Source organism: Typopeltis vanoorti, chromosome 2, assembly GCF_054136105.1.
Source record: "Typopeltis vanoorti isolate ZY-2024b chromosome 2, IOZ_Tvanoo_1.0, whole genome shotgun sequence".
Lineage (NCBI taxonomy): Eukaryota > Metazoa > Arthropoda > Arachnida > Uropygi > Thelyphonidae > Typopeltis > Typopeltis vanoorti.
The window spans coordinates 148,404,066-148,417,193 of NC_143550.1; the positions used below are offsets into that span (position 1 = coordinate 148,404,066).

The following is a 13,128-nucleotide window of genomic DNA, read 5'->3' on the forward strand; positions in this document are numbered from 1 at the left end:
CAGATGGTATGGTCACTTAAACAGAATGGGAGAGGAAAGATTAGCAAAACAAGTGTTCACTGCCAGGTTGGCAGGAAAAAGACCCAGACAAAGACCAAGATATAGGTGGATTGATACAGTAAAAAGTGTCTTAGAAGATAGAAATATAAAATCTAATGATATTGGAATCTTGACAGATAACAGATTAATTTGGGGGATTATTGTTGATAGGAAGTTAGTAAGTCATGATGTAGTTTCTTCGTGTAGTACTGTCATGGTACCTCCTCTGATGACATGAAGATGATGATATTTTAGCAGTGTTACATCATCAGGATCACAAAAACAATTTTATGTGCATGCAAGCACTGCTGGACAAATGAGGCTGAAGAAAGGCAATCAAAGTTGAGCCTAGAGTCCTAATATGGCACCCTCTTAGTTGGCTAGATTGGGTGGTGTTAGCTGTTGGACTGAAGATCTGAGGATGAGTGCTTCCCGAATTTGGAGCCATCTCATGCACCCAAATTTGTCGAGATCTGGGAAGTATCTCATAACTGAGGCAGATTCGAGGAATAACCTCTCATATTTGTGTTTGCTACCATAGAGTGAGCTTTTTCAATTGTATTCTATGGTGGGTATCCATAGCATGGTTAGTAAGTCCTGAACAGCTGTAATGGTGGAACCGTTGTAGTCCTTGTCAGAAATTCTGATAATTGCTTCAAAGCAATTAGTGCATTTGCACCTGAAAGAAATAATGATCTAAGTAGAACGAGTAATCCTCGGCCTTCCTAACCATATTGCCAACAACATTAGGCTGGATTATACATAATAAATAACGGAAAAACTCACGTAGAAATATTATTTAATATTTCTACGTGATTTTTATTATTATATTATTATTATTTAATATTTCTACTATAATTTTCGCCTGTGTGTCACAGGCATCTTCAGTACAATTAGGCACAAAAATGAAACACTAACTGACAATTCCAAAAAGCGCCACCTAAGTAGCTGGTGTAAGATAACTAAAAAGGTCAATAACTTTCCTAAAAAAAAAAAAAAAAAAAAAAAAAAATTAATACAATAAAAAGTTAGGAAAGATTAGCTGATTTGTAAAGTACTATCTCCCATAAAGGGGATAGACGTAAGCCGTCGGATCTGTTTAAGTTAGGAGAATGAAGTAGAGTTTCACATGCTTCTTTATAAAGGCGTTCCATGAGAAACTGACTTTTGTGAAGAACTTTTGTCTTTCTCCAATGAACTCTGTGTCTAGTGAAGATGGCATGTTCTGCAAGTCCAGACTTTTCAGGTTTAAAGTATTCAATATAAGATAAGTATTCAGATATGTCGATGACATTTTTGCTGTATGGAATGGCTCTTCTGATGAACTTCAACAATTTCTCAATAAGTTAAACGCATTTCATCCTAGGATCAAGTTTACCCTAGAAGTAGAATCAAATAAGCAGTTAGACTTTTTAGATCTTCTAATTCTTCGCCAACCAGATGGTAACCTACATTTCTCAGTTTATAGAAAGAAGACTCATACTATTAAAACACTGGTTCATCGGGCCCACTCCTTTTGTTCTACAGACGATCTTTTACAGAAAGAAATACGATATATAACTTCTTCCTTTCTATCTAATGGCTATAAGAATTGCTTCATTAAAAGAACTTTGAGTAGATTTAATATGTCTCCCTCTTCAAACACAGAGGAAATAACGCGCATTACCATCCCTTATATACAACATCAGTGAACGTATAGCAAAAATTTTAAAACCACTGAATATTTTTGTTGCCTTTCGACCGTTTAGGAAAATCTCCACCTTTCTCGCTTCTCCAAAGGACAAGCTTCCACATCTTAATCATCCAGGTGTCTACCAGATTTCGTGTTCTTGTGGATTATGTTATTTCGGACAAACGGGAAGATCTGCCTCCATTCGGCTAGAAGAACACCAATCTTATATTGAATACTTTAAACCTGAAAAGTCTGGACTTGCAGAACATGCCATCTTCACTAGACACAGAGTTCATTGGAGAAAGACAAAAGTTCTTCACAAAAGTCAGTTTCTCATGGAACGCCTTTATAAAGAAGCATGTGAAACTCTACTTCATTCTCCTAACTTAAACAGATCCGACGGCTTACGTCTATCCCCTTTATGGGAGATAGTACTTTACAAATCAGCTAATCTTTCCTAACTTTTTATTGTATTAATTTTTTTTTTTTTTTTTTTTTTTTTTTTTTAGGAAAGTTATTGACCTTTTTAGTTATCTTACACCAGCTACTTAGGTGGCGCTTTTTGGAATTGTCAGTTAGTGTTTAATTTTTGTGCCTAATTGTACTGAAGATGCCTGTGACACACAGGCGAAAATTATACTATTAAATAATATTTCTACGTGAGTTTTTCCGTTATTTATTATGCATAGTTATGTCTACTCACGGTTTACCTCTTTTAAAACTTATTAGGCTGGATGTAGCCAGTGTATTTGGCCACATGGCTAGATACATTCAACATTTCTTAACATAGCTAAACAGTCAACACCCCTCCAGGATCCAGTTACCTTAGAAAATGAAAACAGTCTCCCATTCCTGGACACTCTGGTTACATGCCAGCCTGATGGATCCCTGGTATTCTCCATTTACAAAAAAACCTCACACACACACACACACACACAGGTAGATACATTTACCAGCAGTCATGCCCCCCCCCCCCCCCCCCAAGCTGTATGGGATTGTAAAAACCCTGTATAACAGGACAAAGTTAATCAGTGCCCAACTACTGAACTTGACCATATTCTCAACACTTTCTTAGTCAATAGCTACAATCCCCAAAAATATTAAGTCTTTAACTGCACCCGAGCTCCCTCTCAGAGAAGAGATTACTCAAAATCTATTACCATTCCATATATCCAGGGCACATCCCAAAAATTCTAAGGAAATACAACCACTTCCACACCACATAAAAAATTGGCATCCCTTATCTGTTGCACCAAAGACTAATCACATTACCTAGACCTACCAGGTCCCTTGTAGTTGCAAACTGTCCTAATATGGCTAAACAAGCAGGACAGCCAATATCAGAATTTCTGAACACAAAGACTACATCCAGTTCTGCTATTACAGCTGGTCAGGACTTGCTGACCATGCTGTGGACATCCAGCATAGGATATGCTGGAAGAAGGCCGCTCTATTACACCACAGCAAATACAAATATGAGAGGCTATTCCTCGAATCTGCCCCAAATTTGGAAGCACTAATCCTCAGATCTTCAACCCAGCAGCCAACACCACCCAATCTAGCCCACTACACAGTGCCATTTAGGAATCTAGGCCCAACTTTGGTTTGTTTTTCTTCAGCCTCATTCGTCCAGTGTTAGTGTCTGTATGCACATATCATGGTTTTTGTGATCCCTGATGATGGCAATGTAACATTTCTAAAATATAGTAAAGTATTAATTAAAGTTATTATAATTAATATTGTAGTATATGTTGTCTCCTGAAAAATAATAGTTATAGATCTTCTAAAGCACTCCTTCAACAACCCACTTGTGTCTTTTATCTACCATTTTTGCATCAAACACTTTCATTTCTCATTCTGTTTAAGTAATCTATTTTAGATTAGCCTATGCTAAAATTGATTTGAACACTATACTGCTATATGGGTCCTCTCCGTATAGGACACCTGTTCACGGTGGTGGGGACTCCTCAGTGATGCTGTCTCTTTTCATTCTTCTGTTTCAATTCTTTTCTTTCTGCATTCTTCACTCTGTTTCTCCTGAGTCATTTTTACTCTTCTGTCTTCCATTACTGGGATCCAAGTCCTGGCACTGTTTGCCATGCTGTGTAACCTATGAGCATCCAGAAAGAGGATCCTAGTAGTGTGCATGCACTACTTTTGTACCTGCTTCAGGAAGACAAGTAGTCCTGAATGGACTAGACAAGATCACTCAACTTGCCTGAAAGGCCCAACAGTGTTGCAGTAAGTCTCATTCAATGTGGGATCTGCATACAAGATTCAAAGCTTGCTGTGACGTTAGTATTGATTTGAAGTAGCTTTGCATTCCAAGCACAACAGCAGTTTGCCAAATAGTGAACATGTATGTGTAGCTTTGTGGTAGTTCTGAACCCTCCTTCATTTGAATATGAGTCTTTGATCCTAAAGCATATTAGAGTCCTTCAGAAAGTCTCAACCAAGTTCAGAAACCATTGCTGCATTAACAGTAAGAACAAAAAGAAAAAGAAAACATCTGAGATACTGCTAAATATTCCATCTTTTATCATTATATACCTTCAACGGGTAAATGTCCTATTGTGAAAATGTTACTCTTCTTTATCTAGTAGGGTTTAGATAGGTTGGCAAGAGCCCCAAAACCTATTTTTAAAAAATTCTGTTTATGGAACGTATTAGTTGAAACGTCTTTCCTGCAACATGTGGATTAGTGGTATTACCCCAGTTAGGTTACCTTAATTAGGGACATTGAACCTTTCTAGAGGAGAGTGATATCAGAGTGAGATTGTTTGTTCCTGACAAGGAGATTTTCTCTGTACTAAAAGATTAAAGAGTGACAGCCATGTGAAGAAGAATTTTCATGCACAGGATTGGTGGTTTTGTGTCGACACGGAATATCATTCTTACATTTGATGTCCTATTACCTCCAGTATCAGTGAAAGACTATCTTAACTGCCTTGTTAGACTATATCCGATATCCTTTGCATTGCTGCAGAAATATGGTTATGCTCATACTGCCTGCTGTGGCTCTGCCATTTTGTTAAACACAAAATAAGACTGATAAAGCAGAAATATTGGGAAGATTACTCTAAACAACTGGAATCTGAATTTTACAGAACACAGAAACAAGTATTAGAAGAGAAAGAGAGTGTATCACATCTGGTAAAAAACTTATGCTGAGAAGGTATCGTGGGAAGTGGGAGGAGTATTAAAATGAATGAGTGTTCTATCTTCTCACAACTGCATCATCCCTGAACACTATGATTTACTCTGCTTATTGCTAGATTGGTTATAAGAAGGGTGTGTGTTGTGTGTGGGGGGGATGAATGTGGTCTCACATTCATATTTAAGAAAAATAATGGAAAACAACAAAATTTCAAAAAGAAGGCAAAGAAATGCCTCATTACCCACAAAATAGATATCTCTGTATCCACTTTTTGGGAAAATTTTGACTCAACAAAATATAAAGTCAAAAATCAAAATAAAGAAATATAAGGAAATAATTTAAGATGGAATTATTACAAGCATAAGAATACTTTTATCAAAATAGACTAAAAGAACAATGTAAACAAAATTTCAGTAATAAGGAAGATATAGATTCTCATTGGAATCATTATGAACATCAAACAAGATAGGCTCTTGGTATAGTGAAAAAATAAAAGCACTATCAGGAAAAAGGGGGAAAATAGCATTTAATAAACATTTACAAGATAAGACAAATATAGGTATGGTAGGAAGTCAATTGAATAAATTCATATGGAATAAGAGAGAAATTAGTTGGAACATTAAATTAGCTGTATACAAGACAGTGTTCAAACCAGTTTTAACTTATGGATCTGAGAGCTGGGTCAGAAGTAAAACACTTGACCAAAGACTAGAGACCGCAGATATGAGAGTCCTGAGAAAGATTATGGGCATGAAAAGATGGCATCAATGGCAATATCATATTAAAAATGAGGATATTAGGAAAGCACTTGACATTGTCAACATCCAGGAATGTGTTAGCAGAGCTAATTTCAGGTGGTATGGTCACTTAAACAGAATGGGCGAAGAAAGATTAGCAAAACAAGTGTTCTCTGCCAGGTTGGCAGCAAAACGACCCAGAGGAAGACCAAGATATAGGTGGGTTGATACGGTACAAAGTGCCTTAGATGATAGAAATATAAGATCTGATAATGTTGGAGTCTTGACAAGTAACAGACTGATTTGGAGGAAAATTATAGATAGGAAGTTAGTAATGATGTAATTTTTTCATGTAGTACTATCATATCCTGAACACCCCTTGAGGGTACATGGCAGGAATTTGATGACGATGACAAATATAGGCAATATGAAGAGCATAAAAAAGAAAATAAGAAATGAAATAAACACAAAATAAGATTCATAAAGCAAAAATATTGGGAAGGCTACTCTAAACAACTGGAATCTTTTAGAGAACACAGAAACAAGTATTGAGAATGATCTAAAATCAATGAAAAGAAATTTGTAAATACATAAATATACTGTCATAGAAAGAGAACAGCAGCAAAACTATTTTACCAAATTATATGAAGATGAAGAAGAATTTAAAATGTCAGAAATATTACAGAAAACACAGATGATACTGAAAAATTGGAAATCAGCTGTGGAATGTAATTGATGGAATGTATTATGAATTACTAAAATACAGAGGTAACAAAAGAAATGACTAAAAACATGAAAATTTAATCAGATATATCTTTAAGAAAAGAGAAATACCAAACAAATGATAAATTAATATTACAATATCAGTTTTTAAAAAAGAGAATAAAATTTGAACTCAAAAACTATCAAGGAATAAACTTCTTGTGCACTACCTTAACAAACATTCATAAAGATTATCAAAAAATGAATTAGAATCAAGACTAAATTATAATGATTAACAAGGATTCCATAAGGGGAGATTATGCACTGAAGCTATATTTTGTTATAAAGTAGATAATAGAAAAAGCTGTAGAATTTAACAAAATGGTGTTTATTCACTTAAAGAAGACTCTTGACATAATCACATTACAGAATGTTCTGAAAGTACTACCATCAAGAAAGATACCTCTACAAATTGTCATATGATAAGGTATATATATACACACACAGAATACACAGGAAATCCCTATAAGGAAGGGGTGAAATAGATCAGACAAGGCGATTCTTTATGGATAAAATAATAACAATTATTTTGAAGAAGAAATAGAAATTAAAAGGGAATAAAAATCAAGAAAGAAAATTTTGATTTGATTGGATATACAAATGATGTATTACTTGCAGTAAATGAAGATCTCAAAAAGCATTTGTTTAAATTTCGACAGATATGCAGCAGTTCTAACTTGAAAATATCAACAGAGAAATCAAAAACAGCAGTAAGTACAAAATAACCAATAAGATGCAAAATGAGAAAATCTTAAAACATTTAATGAAATTTAAAAACTTAGGAAGAACTGTGAACAGTGAAAATATAACAGAATGAAGTAAAACAATCCCTGAAGGCTACAATATCAGGATATTTAAATTTAGCTATATGGAATAATAGAGATCTAAAAAAAAAATCTGTAACCAACCACTATTGCATGTGTGAAACAAGAATAGAAATATGAAAAATGCAACAGGTTAATGCTAAATGTGAAATGAAAATTTTCAGAAAAATGGTTAATAAAATAAAATTTGATAGAATAAAAAATGAAAAGATTTATAAAGAATGATAATCACAACCTATTAACAAATGAATAAAAAAAAGAAAGATTACAATGGAATAAACATGTTAACAGAATGATTGCAAAGAGTATAGTTAAATTAACAAAAAACTGGAACCCAAATACAAAAAAATCAAATGATAGATCAAGAAAACAGACAGACTGCCTGCACTGAAGTATTGATGATGTAACAAGCTGAAGCTTAAAGCAAAAATAAGACTTTTTATATTTACAAAGAAATCCAAAATTATCAAAATACTACGGATGGAGTTCATTTCGGTCACATCATAGATGTTCCTTCTGAGAAAGTAGAGTGGAAACTCTACTTCCTCAGAAGTAGATACTTCAATACCACCCAGTTGGAAGATGCAGAAGTCAAGGACAACCAAGGAAAAGATGAAATAAGATTAGAACAGGAATCTTGTAGAATCTTCTACAAGAAAAATTTCGTATTTGCCTTCCCAAAGCTAGGTAAGATTAGGATCTACAAATTCTGGCAAATTATCATCCAATAGCTCTGACCATTTGCTTGTGCAAAATCTTGAAAAAAATGGTACTCTGTTATTTTTATATAAGTAAGTCCTTTTTCAAGGCACAACTTGGCATCTGAAAATATCATTCATGGATAACTTAGGCAAGGAAAGCAACAGGAAACCACCTTGCGTCACTATCTCCCTAGTAATCAGCTGCAACATTCTCAAGAGAGGAAGCCACAGGATCAGATGAGATAACTTTTGATAGATATCTACTGAGGATACTTTGCTAAAACATGAGCACTTAGTATTGGTTTTCTTTGAATGGAAAAAAGCATGACACAGCTTGTTTGATATACAGGTAACCCTCGTATAACACGATACTTATACAATGCAGTCTACAAATTGTAGTATCCCTTGTTCAACATGGGTTCGATATAACGCTGTCTACAATTTCTAGTAACCCTTTATTTATTTTTTCATATTTTTCACAGCGGTACTTAAAAATCATATTTTATCTTCGTTAAATTTTTCTGCCCGTATCACGCAAATTGTTATAAATATCGAATTTAGTTTTATTGTATCACTGAATAAGGTACTCTACAGAGGCTTTTGCAGTCTGTGTCATTCTCAACAAATAGTGCAATTAGAGACAGATGGAATAGAAACAGCGCTAAGTAATAAATCACATGTCCCTTCTCACAGAAACTATGCTATATAGACTTAAGCAAAACCATACGTTGCACTGAAACACAGTATCTAACTAAAAACTATTGTCCAATTTTTCAATTATGAAATAAGTGTGTTTGTTTTATTGCATTTGAAATTCTCGATGTCATTATGACAGATCACAAAGGCTAACTTAAAATTAAAGACTATCAAGAATTGAAACATGCAATATAATGAATTGTGAGTTCGCCTGCCAAGAAGCCATAAAATTCAACCAAGGGTTGAAACGTTTATGTGAGTTGAGCCAGTCAGTAATGAGAAGTTCCATCGGAACGATTAATGACACCCTGTTGAATGTTGTTATGACAGTTTCAGATGTTACGGAATTCGATTGAAGAGAATTAGCATTTCAACTCAACACTTGTCGGTTGCTTTTGTCTTTGGGTCGCGCAATCTTTTGTTAATACCGCACCAATCATATGCACGTCTTTATAGCTGCTGTCCTGTGTAAAACAAAATTCAGCTTGTACGTATCGTAACAATTTTAAAAAAAAAACTTGAATAATTTATAAGCGTATAAAAGGATATCACCTGTAAATCGTTGACGTGCCAGCAAAATTCTCAGAGATGCCACCTCTGGCACGAGTTCCATAGGTTCGCCATCTAGGGTTTACTGTATGAAGTGTTTATTGTTGAAAATTGTCTTCGTTTTCTGCCAGGAAAGCGCATTTAAAATCACAAGTGTGTTATTCTCAAGCTGAGCAGTTTATTTTCTGGTGAGTTACATACATATGTAATGCTTTTTTTTATGTAAAAGTTTATTTTTATTGTAATGGCCACTAACTGCAACGAAAAGGACAAAACATTGAAGAGAAAATTCATTTCTCTCGAAGAAAAAATTAAAATCTTTGATCGGTTGAAATTTGGAGAAAAACCAGGAGTTATTGCAAGGACTCTGAATTTAAATGAATCAACAATTTGAACAATCAAACAAAATGAACATAAAATCTAAAAGTGTTATTGCTGGGTCAACGGTAAGTGCAAAGCGCGTTGCTCGTGTTCACGATATTCTATAGAAATAATGGAGAAATCTCTAATGATTTGGATAGAAGATTGCACTCAAAAGAAAACTCCTTCGGATGGACACCTTATTAAGCAAAAAGCTCTCAAAGTTTATAAACATTTAAAAGAACTCGATCAAGATTCTTTAGAAGAAATCTCTCAGCATGGATTTTGGGCCAGTAAGGGTTGGTTCGAAAACTTTAAAAAGCGGTTTTCTTTGTATAATCTTAAAATCCAGGGAGAATCAGCATCAGCAGATGTTGAAGCTGCTCAGAAATACCCAGCAGAACTTTTAAAAATCATTAAAAAAGGTAGTTGCAATGCAGATTCAATGCAGATGAATCTGGGTTATATCGAGAAAAAATGCCAAAACGCACCTATATTTCGAAAAATGAAAGATCAGCTCCTGGATTCAAAGTTTCCAAAGATAGAATTACTCTACTGTTTTATAGTAATGCATGAGGTGATTACATGACAAAACCAATGTTTATTAACTGATCCGCAAATCCTCGTGCGATGAAAGGGCTCGACAAGTCCACCCTACCTGTTTATTGGCAGGCCAACAAAAAGGCATTGGGCTAGCATGTTTGAAAATTGGTTTTTCAAGTATTTTGTACCCGATGTAGAAAGTTACACAAAGAAAAAGAATATGGACTTCAAAATTCAACTAATTTTAGATAACGTGCCAGGCCACCCAACAAATTTAAGCCATCCGAATATTAAAATAACTTTTTTGCTGCCTAATACTATTTTACTTATTCAACCACTCGACCAAGGAATAATATCAACGTTTAAGTCATATTATATTCGGGGAACATTTCAATTAATTTTAGAAAAAATGGAATCTACTCCAAACATGACACTGCCTCAAAGTTCAATATTGAAAGAGTTTTCAATATTGAATCGTGTAAAAATTATTTCTCTGTCCATTAAGGAATTACAACCCTCTATGCTGAATGCTTGCTGGAAAAAAATATGGCCTGAAGCCGTTCTGGAACAAAATTTCGTATCCCTAGTGGATGCCGAGCTACGTCGTATGATAAACGTCGCACACATTTTTGGTGGAGAGGGCTTTTGCGATATGGTTGAAAATGAAATTAGTGAATTAATTGATGGAGGAACTGGTACAATTAATAGATGGTGGAGATAGTTCTGCCAAGATTCTGATTGTGATGAATCCATTAAAGAATTCAGTTTAAAGAAATTAGCAGAAGGATTGAACTTGGCAAGAAAGTTAGGCAGTTATTTTACAGATAATTATTCCTCATTGGAGCGCTCAGGAAAATTCACGAGACAATTGGATATTTGTTTAGCGCCATATTATGAACTTAATAAAAAATTGCAGCATAGTGGAAAGCAAAGTCTTATTACTGACTTCTTGATGACTAAACCAGCCGAAGTATGCAATGAGAATTATACAAATGATGTCCAAGAGATTTCAAGTGGTGACAACCTCCGGCCACTTAAAGAGCATCTACGAAATGTTATTTCTGAAGACAGTGATGACGATTAAATTATGCGTTTTATTTTATTGTGTCTAAAACATTTATGCATTATGTGCAATGAAATTTATGTGTAATTTGTATAATTTTATGCTACGTATTTGTCTCATAGTTTGTTTTCTTAACTTACATGAATTACCTGAATTAAATAAAAATATTGTTTTTGTTGGATATGTCATTGTTGTTTATATAATTTTAAAAAAAAACGATCACCCTACTTTTTCTATGTGATCTAAGTCTCGTATAACGCGATTTATATAACGCAGCATTTCTGTGGAACCTAACATCTGCATTATACGAAGGTTACCTGTACTTAAAAACTGTATGACAATTTTGTTGTCAGAGGAAACATCCCTCTTTTTATCAGAAATTTTCTGTTTAACTAAACCGTCTAAGTGGGATCTACTCGCTTCCATTCTTTTTTTAAGAGGAGATGAGAGCCCCACAAGGCTCTTTGTCACATTCATTGCTGTTATAATTAATCCAATAACAGAACAACTTCCTCCTCCTTTAATTAGGACACAGTTGTGCCTGTAATCTGGACAACTTTACTATTTTTTTATCATTCCTACAATATGAGGGTCATAGTATGACAGTTGACAGCTCTATCTGGAATGTAAAGTTATCTTTCTTAGCTGCTGGCCTGCCTTGAGCTTGCATTGCATCCTGCAAAGATGAAATGCTACCAATGGCACATTATTTAGAATCATTAGGTTTGCTAAACATTGAGAAATTATGTGCCCTCCTCACATCCATGCTCGCATGGATCCAACTTCTCTTTGCATGACATCTGCAGACTTCACTGGGATATTAACCTGTGTTAAATTCCAAGCAGTGTTAGGATCAAGGAAACAAGGCTGCAGACATTACACCTAGATGAGCTTGTCACCCTTAGATACCATCCTGTTCCTTACACCAATTACATGCAAATCATAAGGAAAAAATTTCAATATATCAGTGATGAAGCTCATGGAATAGACTGAACAAGAATGCACTGTACCAGATAAAACTTGCAATTATGACAGTACAGTCTGCCAGTTTTTTGATAGATTAAGTTAATTTTTAATTAACTCTTGGGACAAAAAAGAAAGAAGGGAATCAAAAGTATCATAGCGATTTCACTAAACTACGAAGACAGCTTCTGTTCTTAGATAATTTTGGATAAATGTCATGTCAGTGCTGTGACAATTTTCTAGTGATATATAGTGTATATAGAGAAAGTGGATAGCAGTAGTTGTGTTATTTTCATAGATAAACTTTATGGTGAATTGGATTCCTTGGAGATGAGGAAGGGATCCTAAGTATCACAGCCTTGGTACCATACTACAAAAAAATTCATGTTTTTAGTCATATTTAGGTTCAGAGGCAGATGTGTTCAAAGCTATTTCCTCAAAATGTCCCATATAAAAATTGGTAATAAGAGGTAATGGTGGAAGACCATGAGAAAAGACACTTTTGTTCTTCCTGAAGATCAGATGAAGTAGTGACTTCTGGTTCTTTGTGTTTTTATAGAACATGAAGGTGACTTGCTTGCACCTGTCATTAATTTTCTTTTACTATTTGTGCCAAGTACTCTTGAAAATAATTATCTATATTTGGATAAAGGATTAAACAATAATATAATTTCTTGCCAAGTTTCGTTTGATTTCTAAATGGAACCAAGTGGAAAAACAAAAACTTTCTACAACTGAACAGTGGTTATTTTAAGGAGCAGCATTATCTATTATCTAACTTGAGCTTGGTGTTGGAAGTTTTTTTCCACTTGGTTAAACTATAATAAATTTAGTTTAATCCTTTATCCACGTGTAAGCAAACAGAGTTTACTCCTGAAGTATACTAAGACAAGGATTGATGAGAGCTTGGTCCACCTTTACCATGAGTTGCCTCAGTCCTGAAGGATACTTCAGGCTCAAACTTTGTTTGCTTACACTTGGATAAAGGATTACACTAAATTTATTATGTCTAACTTGAGCACTGGGGCAAACTAACAGTTAATAGTAGCTGTATTGGGAAAA

General features: G+C 34.5%; 1 protein-coding gene across 3 annotated transcripts in view; it reads left to right on the plus strand.

Annotated features, from left to right (window-relative positions):
- wcy (WW domain-containing adapter protein with coiled-coil wacky) overlaps window positions 1-13,128 on the plus strand; it is a 257,173-nt gene that overhangs the window by 197,632 nt on the left and 46,413 nt on the right. The gene's annotated exons all lie outside the window — the stretch shown is intronic.